Source organism: Oryx dammah, unplaced genomic scaffold (assembly GCF_014754425.2).
Source record: "Oryx dammah isolate SB20612 unplaced genomic scaffold, SCBI_Odam_1.1 HiC_scaffold_4, whole genome shotgun sequence".
Lineage (NCBI taxonomy): Eukaryota > Metazoa > Chordata > Mammalia > Artiodactyla > Bovidae > Oryx > Oryx dammah.
The window spans coordinates 13,411,583-13,428,785 of NW_024070188.1; positions in this window are offsets into that span (position 1 = coordinate 13,411,583).

A 17,203-nucleotide genomic window follows, 5' to 3' on the forward strand; every position below is an offset into this window, starting at 1 on the left:
TTCCAGAAAAACATCTATTTCTGCTTTATTGACTATGCCAAAGCCTTTGACTGTGTGGATCACAATAAACTGGAAAATTCTTCAAGAGATGGGAATACCAGACCACCTGATCTGCCTCTTGAGAAACTTATATGCAGGTCAGGAGGCACCAGTTAGAACTGGACATGGATCTACAGACTGGTTCCAAATAGGAAAAGGAGTATGTCGAGGCTGTATATTGTCACCCTGCTTATTTAACTTCAATGCAGAGTACATCATGAGAAACACTGGGCTGGAAGAAGCACAAGCTGGAATCAAGATTGCCGGGAGAAATATCAATAACCTCAGATGACACCACCTTTATGGCAGAAAGTGAAGAGGAACTAAAAGGCCTCGTGATGAAAGTGAAAGAAAGAGGAGAGTGAAAAAGTTGGCTTAAAGCTCAACATTCAGAAAACAAAGATCATGGCATCTGGTCCCATCACTTCATGGGAAATAGATGGGGAAACAGTGGAAAGTGTCAGACTTTATTTTTTTGGGCTCCAAAATCACCGCAGATGGTGATTGTAGCCATGAAATTAAAAGACGCATACTCCTTGGAAGGAAAGTTATGACCAACATAGATAGTATATTCAAAAGCAGAGACGTTACTTTGCCAACAAAGGTCCATCTAGTCAAGGCTATGGTTTTTCCAGTGGTCATGTATGGATGTGAGAGTTGGACTGTGAAGAAAGCTGAGCACCAAAGAACTGATGCTTTTGAACTGTGGTGTTGGAGAAGACTCTTGAGAGTCCCTTGGACTGTAAGGAGATCCTACCAGTCCATCCTAAAGGAGATCAGCCCTGGGTGTTCATTGGAAGGACTGATGTTGAAGCTGAAACTCCAATAGTTTGGCCACCTCATGTGAAGATTTGACTCATTGGAAAAGACTCTGATGTTGGGAGGGATTGAGGGCAGGAGGAGAAGGGAATGACAGAGGATGAGATGTTTGGATGGCATCACGGACTTGGTGGACATGAGTTTGGGTAGACTCTGGGAGTTGGTGATGGACAGGGAGGCCTGGTGTGCTGCAATTCATGAGTCGGACACGACTGAGCGACTGAACTGAACTGAACTGAGTAGGCAACTTCCCTTGTGGCTCAGATGGTAAAGTGTCTGCCTGCAGTGTGGGAGACCCAGGTTTGATCCTTGGCTTGGGAAGACCCCTTGGAGAAGTGAATGGCAACCCACTCCAGTAGCTGTTCCTGAAAAATTCCATAGACAGAGGAGCCTGGTGGGCTACAGTCCATGGGGCTGCAAAGAGTTGGACACATCTGAGCAACTGACATACACACACACACACACACACACACACACACACACACACACACACACACTCACACAGCAGGATGTACCAATTACAATAATAAGAGCAGTGTATGAAAGTTTGAAAACCCTCTCTTCCTTATCCATGCATGGTATTCTCAGGTTTATTTTGAATTTTAGCCAATCTCAAGGATACATAGTAGAATCTCATTCTAGCTTAGTTTCCATTTTTCTAAAAATAAGTGATGTTAAGCAATTTTCATATATTTATTGGCATTGAATTCATAAAATATCAATACATTTTAATCCTTCTTTTAGTAAGATTTTTATCCTCTTAAAAGTTATACTAAGATATATATATATTTAAATATGAATATTCAGTTTGCCCAGCATCATTTGTTGAAAGTTTGCTACTCATACTTCATTGTAGTCTCATTGTGCATGGTTCCTAAGGCTGCCGTCACAAAATACCGTAACTGTGTGTCTTATAAGAATAGAAATTTGATGTTTTCCAGTTCTGGAGGCTACCAGTCCAAAATCAAGTTGTCAGCAGGACCAGGTTCCCTCTCAAACCTATGGTAGAGAGGCTTCCCTGCCTCTTTCTAGCCTGTGGTGGTTTGCTGGCAGTCCTTGACATTTCAGCGTGCAACAGCGGCGCTTCAGTCTCCGCCTCCTTGTCATACGGTTTTCTCCCATCAAGTCTGTGCTCAGATGTCCCTCTTCTTATAAGGACACCAGTAATAACGATACAGGCTACAGTCCATGGGGTCGAAAGGAGTCGGACACGACTGAGCGACTTCACTTTCACTTTCTACTACTTTAAGACTTGAAAGTGAAAGTGTTAGTCACTTAGCTGTGTCCGACTCTTTGTGAACCCGTGGGACTGTAGCCCAACAGGCTTCTCTGTCCATGGGATTCTCCAGGCAAGAATACTGGAGTGGGTCGCCATTCCCTTCTCTAGGGAATCATCCCAATCCAGGGATTGAACCCAGGTCTCCTGCATTGCAGGCAGATTCTTTACCATCTGAGCCACTGTAAGACTCGATCCTAATCAATTACATCTATATAACTCCCCCTTCCAAAATCAGGTCACATCTGAGATACCAGAAGTTAGGACTTTAACATATTTTGAGGGGACACAATTCAATCCGTAACAGGCATTTTTTGTTTAATAAATCAAGTGATCTGTGGATATGTACGGGACTGTTGCCAGTGCATGCTTAGTTGTGTCCAACTCTTCATGGCCCTATAGATTGTAGCCCCTCAGGCTCCTCTGTCCACGGGATTCTCCAGGCAAGAACAGTGGAGTGGGTTGTCATGCCCTCCTCCAGGGGATCTTCCCGACCCAGGGATCAAACCCAAGGCTCCTGTTTCTCCTGCATTGCTGGTGGGTTCTTTACCACTGAGCCACCTGGGAAGCCATGGGCCCATTTGGGACTTTCTTTTCCTGGGCCTTCTGTACTTTTTTTTTTTTTCCCTAAGTAAATAGAGTGTTTTAACACAAAAGTGTAGAGAAAGGTGCTTTGGAAAGGCAAAGTGGGTACAAAATTATGAGTCTGATATAAGGCAAAGAGGAAACGGAAAGGGCACTACATTAAATAGGACAGAATACATTAAATAAACTACAAAAAAGTACATGCTGCACGAAGCCTGGGAGAGTACATTCTTCGGAATGTGGTTTGTACGGTCCTAACGTGGGGGACAAGAGCTGTCAGCAGTGGGGTAAGAGGAACCAGAGGTTGTTTAATGCTGAGTCCTGGCAAGCCCTTCAGGTCAAGAGGTTCTGGCCACGATGGTGGTAGTAAAGATTTGGTTGATAATTGCTAGGTTGGAAAGATAAGTATCAGGAAGGCAAAGATGTGGTCAGGATGGTCCACAGGGGTCCCGGCAAAGCAGTGGGAATTTGCAAACTGGAACTGAGGAAGCGGGGGTAAGCTCTGTTAACTCTGGGCTGTAATTGCCAAACCACTTCCCAGCCTTTCTCAAAACACAGAGATATATATTTAATAAGAGTGTTGGGGAGTTTACAAAAGGCATTTTGTTTGTAACAAGTGACATTAGGCAAAGTTTTCCTGTCAGCAAATAGGACTGCCATTTCTATTCCTGTGTTGCTACGTGTAAATAAATCGCTCTTTTTATGTAACCCAGTTTGAGATTCCTGTAAATGCTGGGGATAAAGAGCTTGTTTTTTCCTTTTCTTGAGACAAACCACATGAAGAACCCAGGCACCAGTGTGCCATCTAGGCCTCTCCCCCATCCTGGAAATGCAGGCCTGGAAATGACTTGTAGTAAAAGGATTAATGAAGGCACATCTCTTCCAGTTAGCCTTTCTCAAAAGGGCAGAGTCGAAGGACCCTACTCCTCTTTAGTGAAGCACTTCAACACTGAGCATTCTTTATCCTTAGAAATGCCTAAATCTAAATCTTTTTTTTTTGTTAAAATTGAAGCCTCTCCTCCTGTTCTCAGGGAAAACAAAGAACATGAAACCAGATTGCAAGTCCAAATTAGGTTCTTCCTTTAATCTCACTCATATTCTCTCCCTTCATAGCCCACAGCGTGGTTTGCAACCATATACTTATACATGTATTTGTTTATTGTCTCTCTCTGTCCTCTCTTATGGTTTAGTACCCCAAGGGCAAAGAGCATGTCTGTTTTGCTCACCACTGCATAGCCAGAGCACAGGTCTATGCCTACGCCTCAGCAGGCTGTCCGCAGATATTTGTTCAATAATTAAATGCGAGAGAAGGTGGGGTGTATAATGTCGAATCTATCACAGTTCCTTGTTTGACGTCATGCTAGATGCAGTCAGTAAGCCATTCTGCGTTTGCATCAGCTCCCTTCATGGTATCTCCAGAGATTGTTCAAAATAATATTAATACTCCAAAGTCTCTCACTTTGACTAGGGAAGCCTCTAACTAGCCTCCAGTTTTTCCTTCATCGGTCAGTCTAACAAAATTGTAATACTTTAAGCTTTAAAAATATCACATTCAAGGCTAGAATGAACCATGAGGTACTGAATTAAAGTGGGAGACATGATTATGAACTCATGGTTAGCTTAATATAGATATTGAGTGATTCATACAGAAATAATTATAGAAATGTGTATTTACATGGTTAGTATACATGTATTCATTTCCCAAATCTGTCTGCTAAGAAGATGACAAGCAGTTATATCCCAATATCAGCAAGTAAAACCACCACCCAGATCTTGGTTTCTAATACTTTTTTCCAACAAAATGAATCAGTGATCTTTGGAGAAATGACAGATCCTAAGGCTTCCCTGGTGGCTCAGATGGTAAAGAATCTGCCTACAATGGAGAAGGAAATGGCAATCCATTCCAGTACTCTTGCCTGGAAAATTCCATGGACAGAGGAGCCTGGCAGGCTACAGTCCATGGGATCTCAAAGAGTTAGACACAATGAGCATCTAAGCACATGCAAGGCTTGGTTAGGGCATATGCAAAATAACTTCAGTCATCTTGTTGTACCAGAAAGTGAGGAAGTGCTTAAACAAAATGACACGGGTGTGTCACAGGGACACACGAATTTACTGAAAGAGAATTCAAAGACCAGAGATGCCGTGACTTATGGATCAAAATAAATAAAGTAGCATGGGAATATAAGGCAAAATATATAAGAAATATCCACCTGCACATAGTCTAAATACATGATTGAGTAAATAAATAAACTGAGGGGGGAGACAAATTTACATAGACTAACTCCAAATAATTTGTATAGATATTTTTCTCTCAAGGAGATGAAGTGTAACACCCTGTTCTTTAAATCTGGGCTTTACTTAGTAACTTGTTTCTAAAGTTTACAGAAAAGAGAAACCTGGTAGACACCATCTTAGCCAGGTTATCAAGGTTAACATCACCCAGGTTATGTTGATGGCACGAGTCCTTCATATGATTTGTTGAGAATGACATCTTACCTCTCTGGCCTTTCTCCCAAATCAATAACCCCAGTCTAACCACCTGAACACCTGACAAACCCCAACTGAGGGATATTCTACAAAGCACATAATCAGTACTCCTTAGACTGTCAAGGTCATCAGAAACAAGGCGAGTCTGAGAAGGTGTCACAGTCCAGGGAAACTTAAAGAAGCAAAGTGAATAAAGGTAATATGGTATGTTGGGTGGGATTCTCGAACAGAAAAATAACCCTAGGGGAAAACTAATGAAATACAGCTAAAGCACGGAGCTGAGTTAGTGTGTTGATATTGGTTCAGAGTGGGAGTTTGACAGCAGAAAGAGTAAAAGATGCTCAAATTCTAGATATGTCACAACAGTGCGGTCAGCAGGATTTCATGATAGATTTGATCTGCAGAGTGAGAAGGTCAGAATTCTTCCAAGTGGCTTGGCCAGAGCACCGGGGTGAAACAGAGGTACCATTTACTGAGATGGAAACAAGAAAGAAAGAACAGGTCTGAGTGGCACAATGAAAAGTTTGATTTTACACTGTGGCAGAGATAGCTTGCTGTCCACAAAATCTGCCCTCCTTCTATAGGAAATTGTATTAGGAAAGCAGTTGTCCAACCAGAATGCCCCTTTCACAATCCCCTGTGCCATGTGACCAGTCTCCTCAACAAGGTGTAATTAGAAATGACTATCTCTCATTGGCCATGGCCTTTCAGGAGTAGATATACCTTCTCCATGCTCTGCCTTCATTTCCGCAGAGGGATGCAGAGGACATTGACCTCCTAGGAAACAATGAGCTATAAGCAGTAATGGTCTTGGTTCCTTGAATCACCACTTGGAAGAAAGCTCCCCAACAACCCAGGAACATGTGTATTAAACAGTTACTTGAACCAGCCAAAACATTCTTCTGTGTTAAGCTCCTGATGTTTTGGGTTTCTTCTTATTCTCTTCCACCTCTTTCTTCTCCTTCTTGAATTAACCTAATACAGAAATATGAATATGGAGATGTCTCTTAAACATACAAGTGGAAGTGTCAAGCTAGCATTTGGATTCATGTTAGGTGATCAATGAATAGTCACTGAAAAAAGGAAACTCTATTGGACTTTGCCCAAAGTCTTAAAGCCAGGAGATGACAGAATCACATTATCTAACCATAACACAGATGCTTCTATTTCTTTTGTTGATGGGGTTATTCAGTTCAGTTCAGTTCAGTTGCTCAGTCATGTCCGACTCTCTGCGACCCCATGAATCGCAGCACGCCAGGCCTCCCTGTCCATCACCAACTCCCAGAGTTCACCCAAACTCATATCCATCAAGTCAGTGGTGCCATCCAGCCATCTCATCCTCTGTTATCCCCTTCTCCTCCCGCCCCCAATCCCTCCCAACATCAGGGTCTTTTCCAATGAGTCAACTCTTCTCATGAGGTGGCCAAGGTATTGGAGTTTCAGCTTCAGCATCAGTCCTTCCAATGAACACCCAGGACTGACCTCCTCTAGGATGGACTGGCTGGATCTCCTTGCAGTCCAAGAGACTCTCAAGAGTCTTCTCCAACACCACAGTTCAAAAGCATCAATTTTTCAGCACTCATCCTTCTTCACAGTCCAACTCTCACATCCATACATGACTACTGGAAAAACCATAGCCTTGACTAGATGGACATTTGTTGGCAAAGTAATGTCTCTGCTTTTTAATATGCTATCTAGTATAACTGAGCTCTAAAACTCCATAGAACAAGATCTTTCATTAGAGTCTATAAATGGGAGCAAAAGAGATTTGGGGTTTGATCACTAAGCCATTTAGATGACAGCAACTGGTCCAAATATTGGATATAAATAATCCTGACTGACCATTTGGTGCCTCAAATGGTGTTTCTGGTGCCATGTTGGGGGAGCGCTGAAAGGATTCTATTCCTCTTAACATATTTATCCATGTTTCGATGGAAATATAGAGGACAGCCTCATAGACTCCACTGATGACAGGGATATTAAAATTTTGTAACCCAGTGGACAGTAGGATTAGAATACAATATTATTTACCAGATTTTAGCAGTAGTCTTACTCTAAAAAGATAAAATTGAATGGGGCTCCAAAAGATGAGTGACCGAAAAGGAGAGTGGAGACTTGTCTTAGTGGAAACATCTGTGAAAAGCAATCAATGGATTATAGACACCAGTTACTGCAATTTGAGTAAAAAAAAAAAATGTGGTTACTATAAAAGTTATGCCACTTTAATCCACTCTTAACAGAAGCACAGTATGCTTATTCAGGAAAAGGATGCTCTTTTTTCGTACTGCACTTAACAGATGATACTGGAAGCATTGAATGCTATGTATCCACTATATATTTCAAATATATTTTATATAGACAGGTGATATATAATGTAAATGTACAGTATATGATGTTCTATTTTAAATGTTTCATCTTGAATGGAATATAGACAAACTAAGGAGTGGTAACTATAAAAAATAATATCTAATAACTTCTGGACATTTGATACATGCCAAGTACCATGCTAAGCATTTTACTTACATATTTTAATTTAACCTTCCTAGTCACTAAGTAAGTCATGAGGAGATGAAGTCTCTAGAAAATTAAGTGACTTACACAAGCCAGACAACTAATAAAATATGAATCCAAGGGACTTGCCTGATGGTCCAGTGGTTAAGGGTCTGTCTTGTAATGCAGGGGACACCAGTTCAATCCCTGGTCCGGGAAGATTCCACGTTCCAGAAGGCAACTGAGAACATGCGCCCCAACTACTGAAGCCCGTGCGCTCTCGAGCCTGCGATCCGCAAGAAGAGCCGCCGCAATGAGGAGTCCGAGCATCGCAGGTAGAGAGCAGCCCCAACTCGCGGCAACTAGAGAAAAGCTCATGAGTAGCAATGAAGATCCAGCACGGCGAAAAATTAAAAAATGTGAAGCCAAGATTTGAATCTAGGCAGACTGACTGTAGGGCTCACTCTCTTATCCACTTCCCTGTGGAACTGAGGATGCTGTTCTCCAAAGATAAGATGAAAGAAGTAATCAACTGACTCAAGGACAAGTTGCTTTGAGATCTGTGACAGCTGTCTACAAATACTGGAAGGTCTCCTGGGTGGAAGAAGGATTAAATTTGAGCCCAAAGGAGAATGTGTGAAAACCTTAAGGAAGCAAGTTTCCCCTAAATTAAAGAAATGATTTTCTAACCAAAAGTTCTGTTCTTTCTAATAAGGACTGTCTTGAAAGACAGTCGTATTGCTATTATTCAAGGTATTCAAATGAGTAAGAATGTGGAGGGAAGAGTTTTTTCCAAACCATGGGTATGATGCTGAAATTAATTTAGCAGGATATTAACAATATAAATTTTTAAATGAAATATAAAAAGTAGAGGAGAAATTATTTGAAGTATCACTTTTGTAAAATTCTTGTCTGATGTATGTGCATGTGAAATACACTAGGTTGTGAAAATGTATTTCTAGTGAGTTATTAAGTAAGTATGAAAGGTACTGGTGTAGAAAGTTGTTCTCCAAACCTTGGCTAGTCTTTGAACCAGTGTTGTTTCTGATAAAGTTACCTCTGATATTTAGTGAATAGAGAAAATTATAAACAATATGGTAGGCTTTTTATTAAACTAGATTTATTCGATTTAAATGGTCATCCTTCAGTCTGAGATTATATCCTTCTATCAGTGTCAAAATGTCCTATGTTTTTATAAAATGAGAGATAGTAAATAGTGTTTCTAAACGTGGCCACATTGCCCATTCCACATAACTTTTTCAGTGTAACTTTTTCATTCTTCCACCAAGAGATGGAATCTATTCCCCCCCAGCCCCCTTGAATTGGTCTGGCTCAATGACCCATATTCAGTAATGAAACACAGCAGAAGTGATGCTCTTTAACTTCTGAGACTTGGATTTAAGAGACCTGTAGCTTTTACTCTTATTTCATAGACTGCTTCCTCTCAGAAACTAGCTACCATCTAGTGACAAAGCCCAAGTAGCCAGATGGCGAGGTCCCTGTGGAATAGACACAATGCCAGGTTTGACTGCCCCAGCTAATTGCCAGGCTGACATGTGAGTTAGGCTGCCTTTCCAGCCATCCCAACTGAAACCATGTGAGGCAGGTGTTCTCAGAAAACCTACAAAATTGTGAGAAGTAGTAGATTGCTATTTTGGTGAGCCATTAGGTTTTGGGGTAGTTTGATATGTAGCAATAGCTAAGAAAAGCAAGAGATGCTAGCCAATTGCCTGATTATTTGTTTAATATTCACTCTCGGCAAAATAAAAATGAGCAACCTGAGGTATGTCTCCTGTGTTTTCCTTTCTTAATTTTTTGGTTCTTTGAGATTGGGTCCCTGGTGGCCCCTGTTACTGGAGGACCTTCCTTTTACTCCTGAGGTGCCAGGAGACATCCTCTTCTTTGTGAAACTTATCCAAATACTCTTAATGACCTTGCTACATGGAACAGTCTTTTCCAATGTTAGTCATAAAACCAGGACCTTAAAACTATTTTAGTGTTTCTCACACACCATTGTGTAAGAATTTGCACTTCCATCTGGTGAACTATTGGGAACAGGAGTATCTGTATTAGTGCTGGGCATGGAGTATGTGCTTAATAACCTAATGGAACTGAGTTTTAGCTTCTTTCTAGAAAAATTCTCTGTAAACACCTTTTGTTGCTCTCAATTACCAGCAAGCTAGGGGAGCATATGCTAAATACATAGATGTTATGTTAAGTACACAGACGCTTATTTCATGGAAACATAGAGAAGAGTGTTGAAGAAGGCTATAAGAAAAAGGAGAATCACCATCATACGTAAGGGGTGATATGGTCATTGCTGTTAATATGTCCCTGAACATCAAATTACTGTAGTCCCAGAGACAAATGGGCATCATTCTATGTCAACACCGAAGAATTTCTCATTGGGTGGTTCTCATTTTTGTAATAAACCATAGGTTTGTTTTGACTTTCTTGGATCTGGTGATTTCCTATCATAAGAAACATCTTTAACAAATTAGGAACATTGTGGTTATTGAGTACAGGAATTCCCTGTTCTATTTGAATGAATTAAAGAAAGCATTTTCTTAGAAGGGAAATATTTTCGTTTTAAATGTTTAGTTGTTCCATTTATTAGCCACATTTTATTTGGTCTTTGGACCACTGGATGTGCTAAAACCAAGAATCATTTCTAGAGTCTGGTCCCATGAGTTTAGAGGTGGGAATTTGTGAATATAGTTTAAAGGATGTTTTATTTATACATAAATTCTGATCTAGCACATGATAATCTTTTAGCATTATCAGGCAAATGCCATCACTCTTTATGAATATTCTTTTAGTTGCATGACATTACATATCTTGTTCATTGAAATTAGTATTACATTAAATCAAGAGGAGTGAAAAAATAATTCCAGAAGTGAAAATGAAGCTAAAATGGCATTTGTTGCATGTGGAGTGATCACCAAACAGTTTCCAAAAAGGGATAATACAAAATATACAAATATGGAAAAGGCAAGTGTCCTATGATTCTCATACTCAAAAGGGCTCATGTTAGAGTCTTCTGTAACTTCAAAAAGGCAAAGATAACAACTATTGAAAGAGAAATACTTGATTGGGAATTACTGGTAGAGTAATTGAACAAGGTCTAATTAACCAATGCTTTCATAAACACTAAGAACTGATCAGAAATAAATTGAAGAACTGAAGACCCTTGGAGTCCCTGAGGCCTCCTAGGTCCTTAGCTCCTACCCGTCAGGCTCCTAAGAAGGATGTTCGCTATCTTCCCTCTGGTCCCTTCCTATCATGATATCCCTCAAAACATAAGAGCTACACAAATGCTAACCTCCTCCAATACCACGCTCACTGGGAACTGAAGTTTGGGTTTTCTAGAAGTGCCAATGGCATCTAACCTTTTACCTGGATCCCTGTCTTCTATCAGAGGACAGCCCTCTCCCACAATGCCGGTGCCCTTGTCCCTTCCTCAGCACTCCCTGTTGTTTCACTGATCCATCCTAAACGTCCACAAGTCGCAGAATTCAGTCCAGATTCCATTTTCCAACGCATCGATCACAGTGAGGCTCCCAAGGCTCCAGTTTAACCCCTAGGAAACTACCCTAGGCTCCATCTCCCCTGCCCAGAAGCCTGTGCTGACAGACCCAAGCCCTTACTCACAATTCATCATTTGCATGAATTAAGAACTTTCACTGGGACTTCCCTGGTAAAGAATCTGCCCGCAATGCAGGAGACCTGGGTTCAGTCCCTGGGTCAGAAAGATCCCCTGGAGAAGGGAATGGCAACCCACTCCAGAATTCCTGCCTGGAGAATCCCATGGACAGAGGAGCCTGGTGGGCTACAATCCATGGGATCGCAAAGGGTTGGACTAACACTTTAACTTAACTTTAAGAACTCTCACTAGAAAGTAATTAAAAGTTCTATATTCCCCAGGATCATGTGATGATTCTGATTTCCTTTCTCACCACTAGATTTCTACCATCCCAACATTCACTCTTATACCCACACCCTGGAGGCCCCCCAGTCAGTAATTCTGGGAAAGATGATAGAAGCAGTATATAGCTCAGATGAGGAAAAAATATAAATTTAGAGATAAACAATGGGCCATGACCACCAATTGAGTCAAGAATGTGAATTTGAAATAGAAGAAGGATGTATGTGTGTTTGTTGCTCAGTCATGTCTGACTCTTTGTGACCCCCATGGACAATAGCCCACCAGGCTCCTCTGTCCATGGAACTCTCCAGGCAAGAATACTGGCACGGGTAACCATCCCCTTCTCCAGGGGATCTTCCTGACCCAGGAGCTGAACTCGGATCTCCTGCATTGCAGGAAGATTCTTTACTATCTGAGCCACCAGGGAAGCCCTTAGAAAGATCATAAAGATTAAATCAATAAACACAAAGATAGATAAATTTGGTTTTACATGACTGTAAGTTTTAAATGACTCCTCTCTGGATTAAGACAAAATATGAACAGTTAAGTGAAAAGAGATTTGGGTAGCAGACAAGGGAAGTGTAGGAGACAGATAGGATATAATTATGATATGATTTTAAATTGCAGTAAATGTCGGGTCAGCCTAGGATAATTTCCCACAATGTCCCCAAGTTATGGGAGGTGCAAGAAAGATACAGTAGCAAAATATCCATGGTCAAGAGTGATTATACTTTGCTCTCAAACCCAGAAAACAGCAGAGACTAAATAATTGAAGAGTGACTCAGAAATTAAAGCTATGGCTCCCAATAGCTGACCCTGGACAAGTGCCAGGCTGGTTGCAAGGGTTTAGAAATATCTGGAATCCATCTCCAGAGATTCCCATTCAGGAGGTCTGGGGTGGGAACCAGGAATGTGAATTTTTTAAAAGTCTCCTCATTGATTCAAATGTGCAGCTAGAGTTACAACCCACTGGGCTAGAAGCCACAAATTCTGAGCTCAGTGACTAAATGTCTCCTTCTGGACTGTTGACTCTCTCTCCAGAAGTCCACAAAATAAAGCAATAAGGAGCAAAAGGCATGGTGTGTAGGTGTGTGAATGTGAGGTTACTCAGCTGGAGCACAGTGGACTGTCTGAAGAGGATGCAGTTAAAGAAGAAATAGGCACCAACATGCAAGCCTAGATTAGCTGAGGAGTTGCAGGAAAAGTGGGAAATTTACATCAGAATCAGTGGGGGTGGCGTGGGGGGGGGGGAGGCCCTCAGAAACAGCTGCGAACAAAATTTGAAAGACAGGAGTGAAGGCACTTCCCTGGTGGTCTAGAGGCTAAGACTCCGTGCTCCCAATGCAGAGGGCCTGGATTTGATCCCTGGTCAGGGAACTAGAACCCACATGCCACAACTAAGAGTCTGCACACCACAACTAAGACCCAGTGCAGCCAGTAACTGAAGAAATAGAAATAAATATTAAAAAGCCAAATAAAGGCAGTGGTGAAGGATGGACTAGTAACAGAGCTAATGCTATTGTGGCACGTATCACTCTCTTTATGCAGCTAGTTCCTCAGCCCACGAGGGGTCTAAGGCTCGAAGAACTTCCTCTAGAATAGGGAAACTAGTAAGGGACTGTTAAGAACTGCACGCCTGTGACCTGCTAAAGTTCACTTGTTGAAGTCTTAAAAAGCCATATGTTGAAATCACCTTGGGATGTGATAATATTCAGAGATGGGGCCTTTGTGTGTATTAGATGCTCATTCGTGTCTGACTCTTTGCGACCCCATGGACTGGAGCCCACCAGGCTCCTGTGTCCATGGGATTCTTCAAGCAGGAATATTGGAGTGGGTTGCTATTCCCTTCTCCAGGGAATCTTCCTGACCCAGGGATCAAACCCCAGGTCTCCTGCATTGCAGGTGGATTCTTTACCATCTGAGGCACTTTGGGAGGTGATTAATGCAAGAAGGTGGAGATCTTATGGGCTTCCCCGGTGGCTCAGAGGTTAAAGCGTCTGACTGGAATGCGGGAGACCCGGGTGCGATCCTTGGGTTGGGAAGATCCCCTGGAGAAGGAAATGGCAACCCACTCCAGTACTCTTGCCTGGAGAATCCCATGGAGGGAGAAGCCTGGTAGGCTACTAGTCCATGGGGTCGCAAAGAGTTGGACATGACTGGGTGACTTCGTTCACTTTAATACCCTCAGAAGATAAGACATGAGAGAATAAAGTAACCTATCCACCTCACCACTCCCTTCCCTTTCACCTGATTCTTTACTGACCTTGCATTTCTTATTTTCAAGATCCATTCACTTGTTTTGCTGGAAGACGGAGTAATCTGTTAAAAGAGTGGGTTGTTTTGAAGCTAATCTTCCCCAGGTTCAAATCCTGGTTTCGTACCTGTCTTAGTCAGATTGGGCTGCTCTCATAAGGTATCATAGACTGGGTGGATTAGACAGCAAGAATTAATTTCTCACAGTTCTGGAGGCTGGAAAGGCTGAGTCAAGGTGACAACAGGGTCTAGTTCTGGGGAGGGCTCTTCTACTGGGTTGCAGGTGGCCATCTTCCCGCTGAGCCTTCATAGCTAGAGAGCAGAGAGGAGAAGAACATTCTCTCATGTCTCTTCTTACAAGGATATTAATCTCATCACAAGAGCCACAGTTTCACAAATTAACTTCCCAAAGGCCCCATCTCCAAATACTATCACATCCCAAGGCGATTCAACATGTGAACTTTTAGGATTTTGACTGGTGAATTTTGAGGGGACCTAAGCATGTAGTTGCCAACAGTCCCTTACTAGTTAACCCTGCTCTGGAGGAAGTTCCTTGAGCCTTATGCTCCTCATCTGTTTAGATGTTTAAAATGTATTGTGCTGCGTATTTCATAAGTTGTCGCTGCCTCCTACGTATTAACCTTTCTGCTGTATTAGACACTGCACTTCTTTTTTGAAACATTTTCTTTTTGATGTCTTCAACACTGTATTCTTCTTTTCATTCCTTCTTCATAGTATTCTATCTCAACATATCCTTTTTATCTTTCACTGAACTGTGTGTTTTCCCCAAGACTGTCAAAAATATGACTTCCACTCAAACTCTGCCACTGGCTCCTCTCTTCCAGGCAGATGCAGGCATTCCTTGTTAGGCCCCTTGTCTGAATCCCACAGTAATGTCTGCACACTAGTGGCAATGCAGCGTTATCTTCCTCTCTTGCAGATGGTGAGCTTCCTAAGGGAAGGGACTAGTAATCCGGAACCACAGTTGGTCCTTGGTAAATGCACTTTGGAAGGAGAGATGGAAGATCAAAAAAAAAAGTATAAATTAATAAGTGTTTCCGAAGTGTGAATATTGCACATTGCCTAGGCAATTCCAGTTATCCATCGCCTTGCCAGTGATCAGTTTGGGGATGCACAAATCTAAGCTTGTTTGGACCAATGAGACAGATGAGGCTTACTTGAGATAAGAATCTCTGGGCAATAGATTCAAGTTCCTCTCTGTCCCACTGACTATGAACAGGGAAGTATTGGTCACAGTTATTGCTGGTGGCCAATTCATGGTCTCAGGAAAGCTGGACTCAGTGCTGTGGATACCAGGGTAAGGGTGTGAGAGGAACCTGAGTCTCACAGGATAACACTGAGACACTAAATCAACCAGCCCTGAAGCCCGACCTTCCCCTGTGGACTTTATGTTACATGTGATATACATTTTAGTTATTATAATGATTTACCATATCTCATATATAACAGAAACAAAGCATTTAATGTAACGTTACTTCCCAAGGTCCAGAAGCGTTGCACACTATTTCTTCCCTACTGGACACATTATCATTTAGTTATTTCTAAGAGAGCCTATGGGGAAAATATTAATTTGCTTTCATGTTTAATCCCTTGAACACAAACTCCTTCTATCTCTCTTTTAATGCTGTACTTATTGACATCATCTTGAGAAATACTGGAATAAATGTTCATCTCTTCCTTAAAATTATGCTTCTTTTCACCTGTTTAAATTCTGATCATTTTCAACCTCTTACTAAAACCCAAATTTTGGGAAATTATTCACCCAAGTTGTGAGTGGCACCTCTGTCTTCAGAACAACTATTCCAGTTATAACATGTGCCACTCATTCAGTTTCTCTAGCCCTTATTTCATCATTGTTCTTTAGTCACTCAGTCGTGTCCGACTCTTTTGTGACCCTATGAACTATAGCTCACCAGGCTTCCCTGTCCATGGGATTTCCCAGGCAAGAATACTGAAGTGGGTTGCCATTTCCTTCTCCAGAAAATCTTCTCAACCCAGGGATTGAACCCATGTCTCTTGAACACGTGTCCTACATTGCAAGCAGATTCTTTACCGCTGAGCCACCAAGACCACAATGGATCACGCTTTGTGTCCAATGATAGTGCAATCGTGTGGAAGTATCATCTGGATCTTTATCTCTCTTTTATTTTCATCCAGGTCTTTTTCTGCTTTGAACACTTCTCAAGCCCAAAACACTGGCGTCAGAGTTTGACCTGGTCTGCTTTCATTTCCTTTACCTATCCAGGTGAAGACCATGTAACAAGGGTGTTCTATAACCTACATGCCTGGTACATCACATGAACTTCGTGTTTATTGACTTGGCAGGCATTCCTCTAATCCCTGGAGCCCATGGTAGAAAGACAGGCTTAGTACACCTCATTCTGTCCTAGTTGGTAGGAGAGTTGGATTCAGGAGGCAGGATCAAACTTGTGTCTCCTGCATTGGCAGGCAGATTCTTTACCACTGAGCCTCCAGGGAAGTCCCAGGAAAGTGATACAGTTATAAAATTGTATCTATTGTCAAGGCACTGTTCAAATCCCACCTTACTCTCAAGTTAACTACTGTAACCTTGTCCACTGGTGATTTTACCCTCATAGCCCAGTTGCATGAACCTCTAAGCTCCTGTTTGCCTATAAGCACAATGCCTTGTAGTGTATCTACATGCTTCATCTCCTCCACTAGAGTATAAGTTCCTGAGGGCAGTTATATGCCCCTGTTTAATGTTACATGGTGATTAAAGCATGGGCTCTGGGGTCAGATCACATGGATTTGTAGCCCAGACAAATCCCTTAATTGATTTGTGTCCTTGAGCAAGTCAGCCAATCTGAGTCTCAATTTCTTCATCCATGAGTTGAAAACAATAATAGCAATAAAAACAACAATAATACTATCTACTTTGTAAGGAATAAGTGAGAAATACGTGTAAAACATCACAATGAGTAGCAACTCAATAAATCTTAGCTATGATTATTATCCTTTGTTAATTCAGTGCTACGTAGCATAGTACACTCAAAGAGAGCCACTAAAGTAGTGCCACTACTTTAGTAAAGTGACTAAATGACTTATTAGTCATTTTTTGACTAAACTGAATACGTAAATGAATGAATGAGTCTCACCAGGCACCTCAGAAATGGAACGTGACAGAATAAGCCTCAGGTTCTCAAGGGCTGAGGATGGAATCAGGGATGGCCAAAGGAGGTCACTGCTCTTAAATTCCCAGCCTTAGACTGGCTTCCCAGCATGTAATGATTCTGCAGATTTTATTTGGTTTCCTTTCTTTTAGGTTTTACTATGTCCCAAAGTCA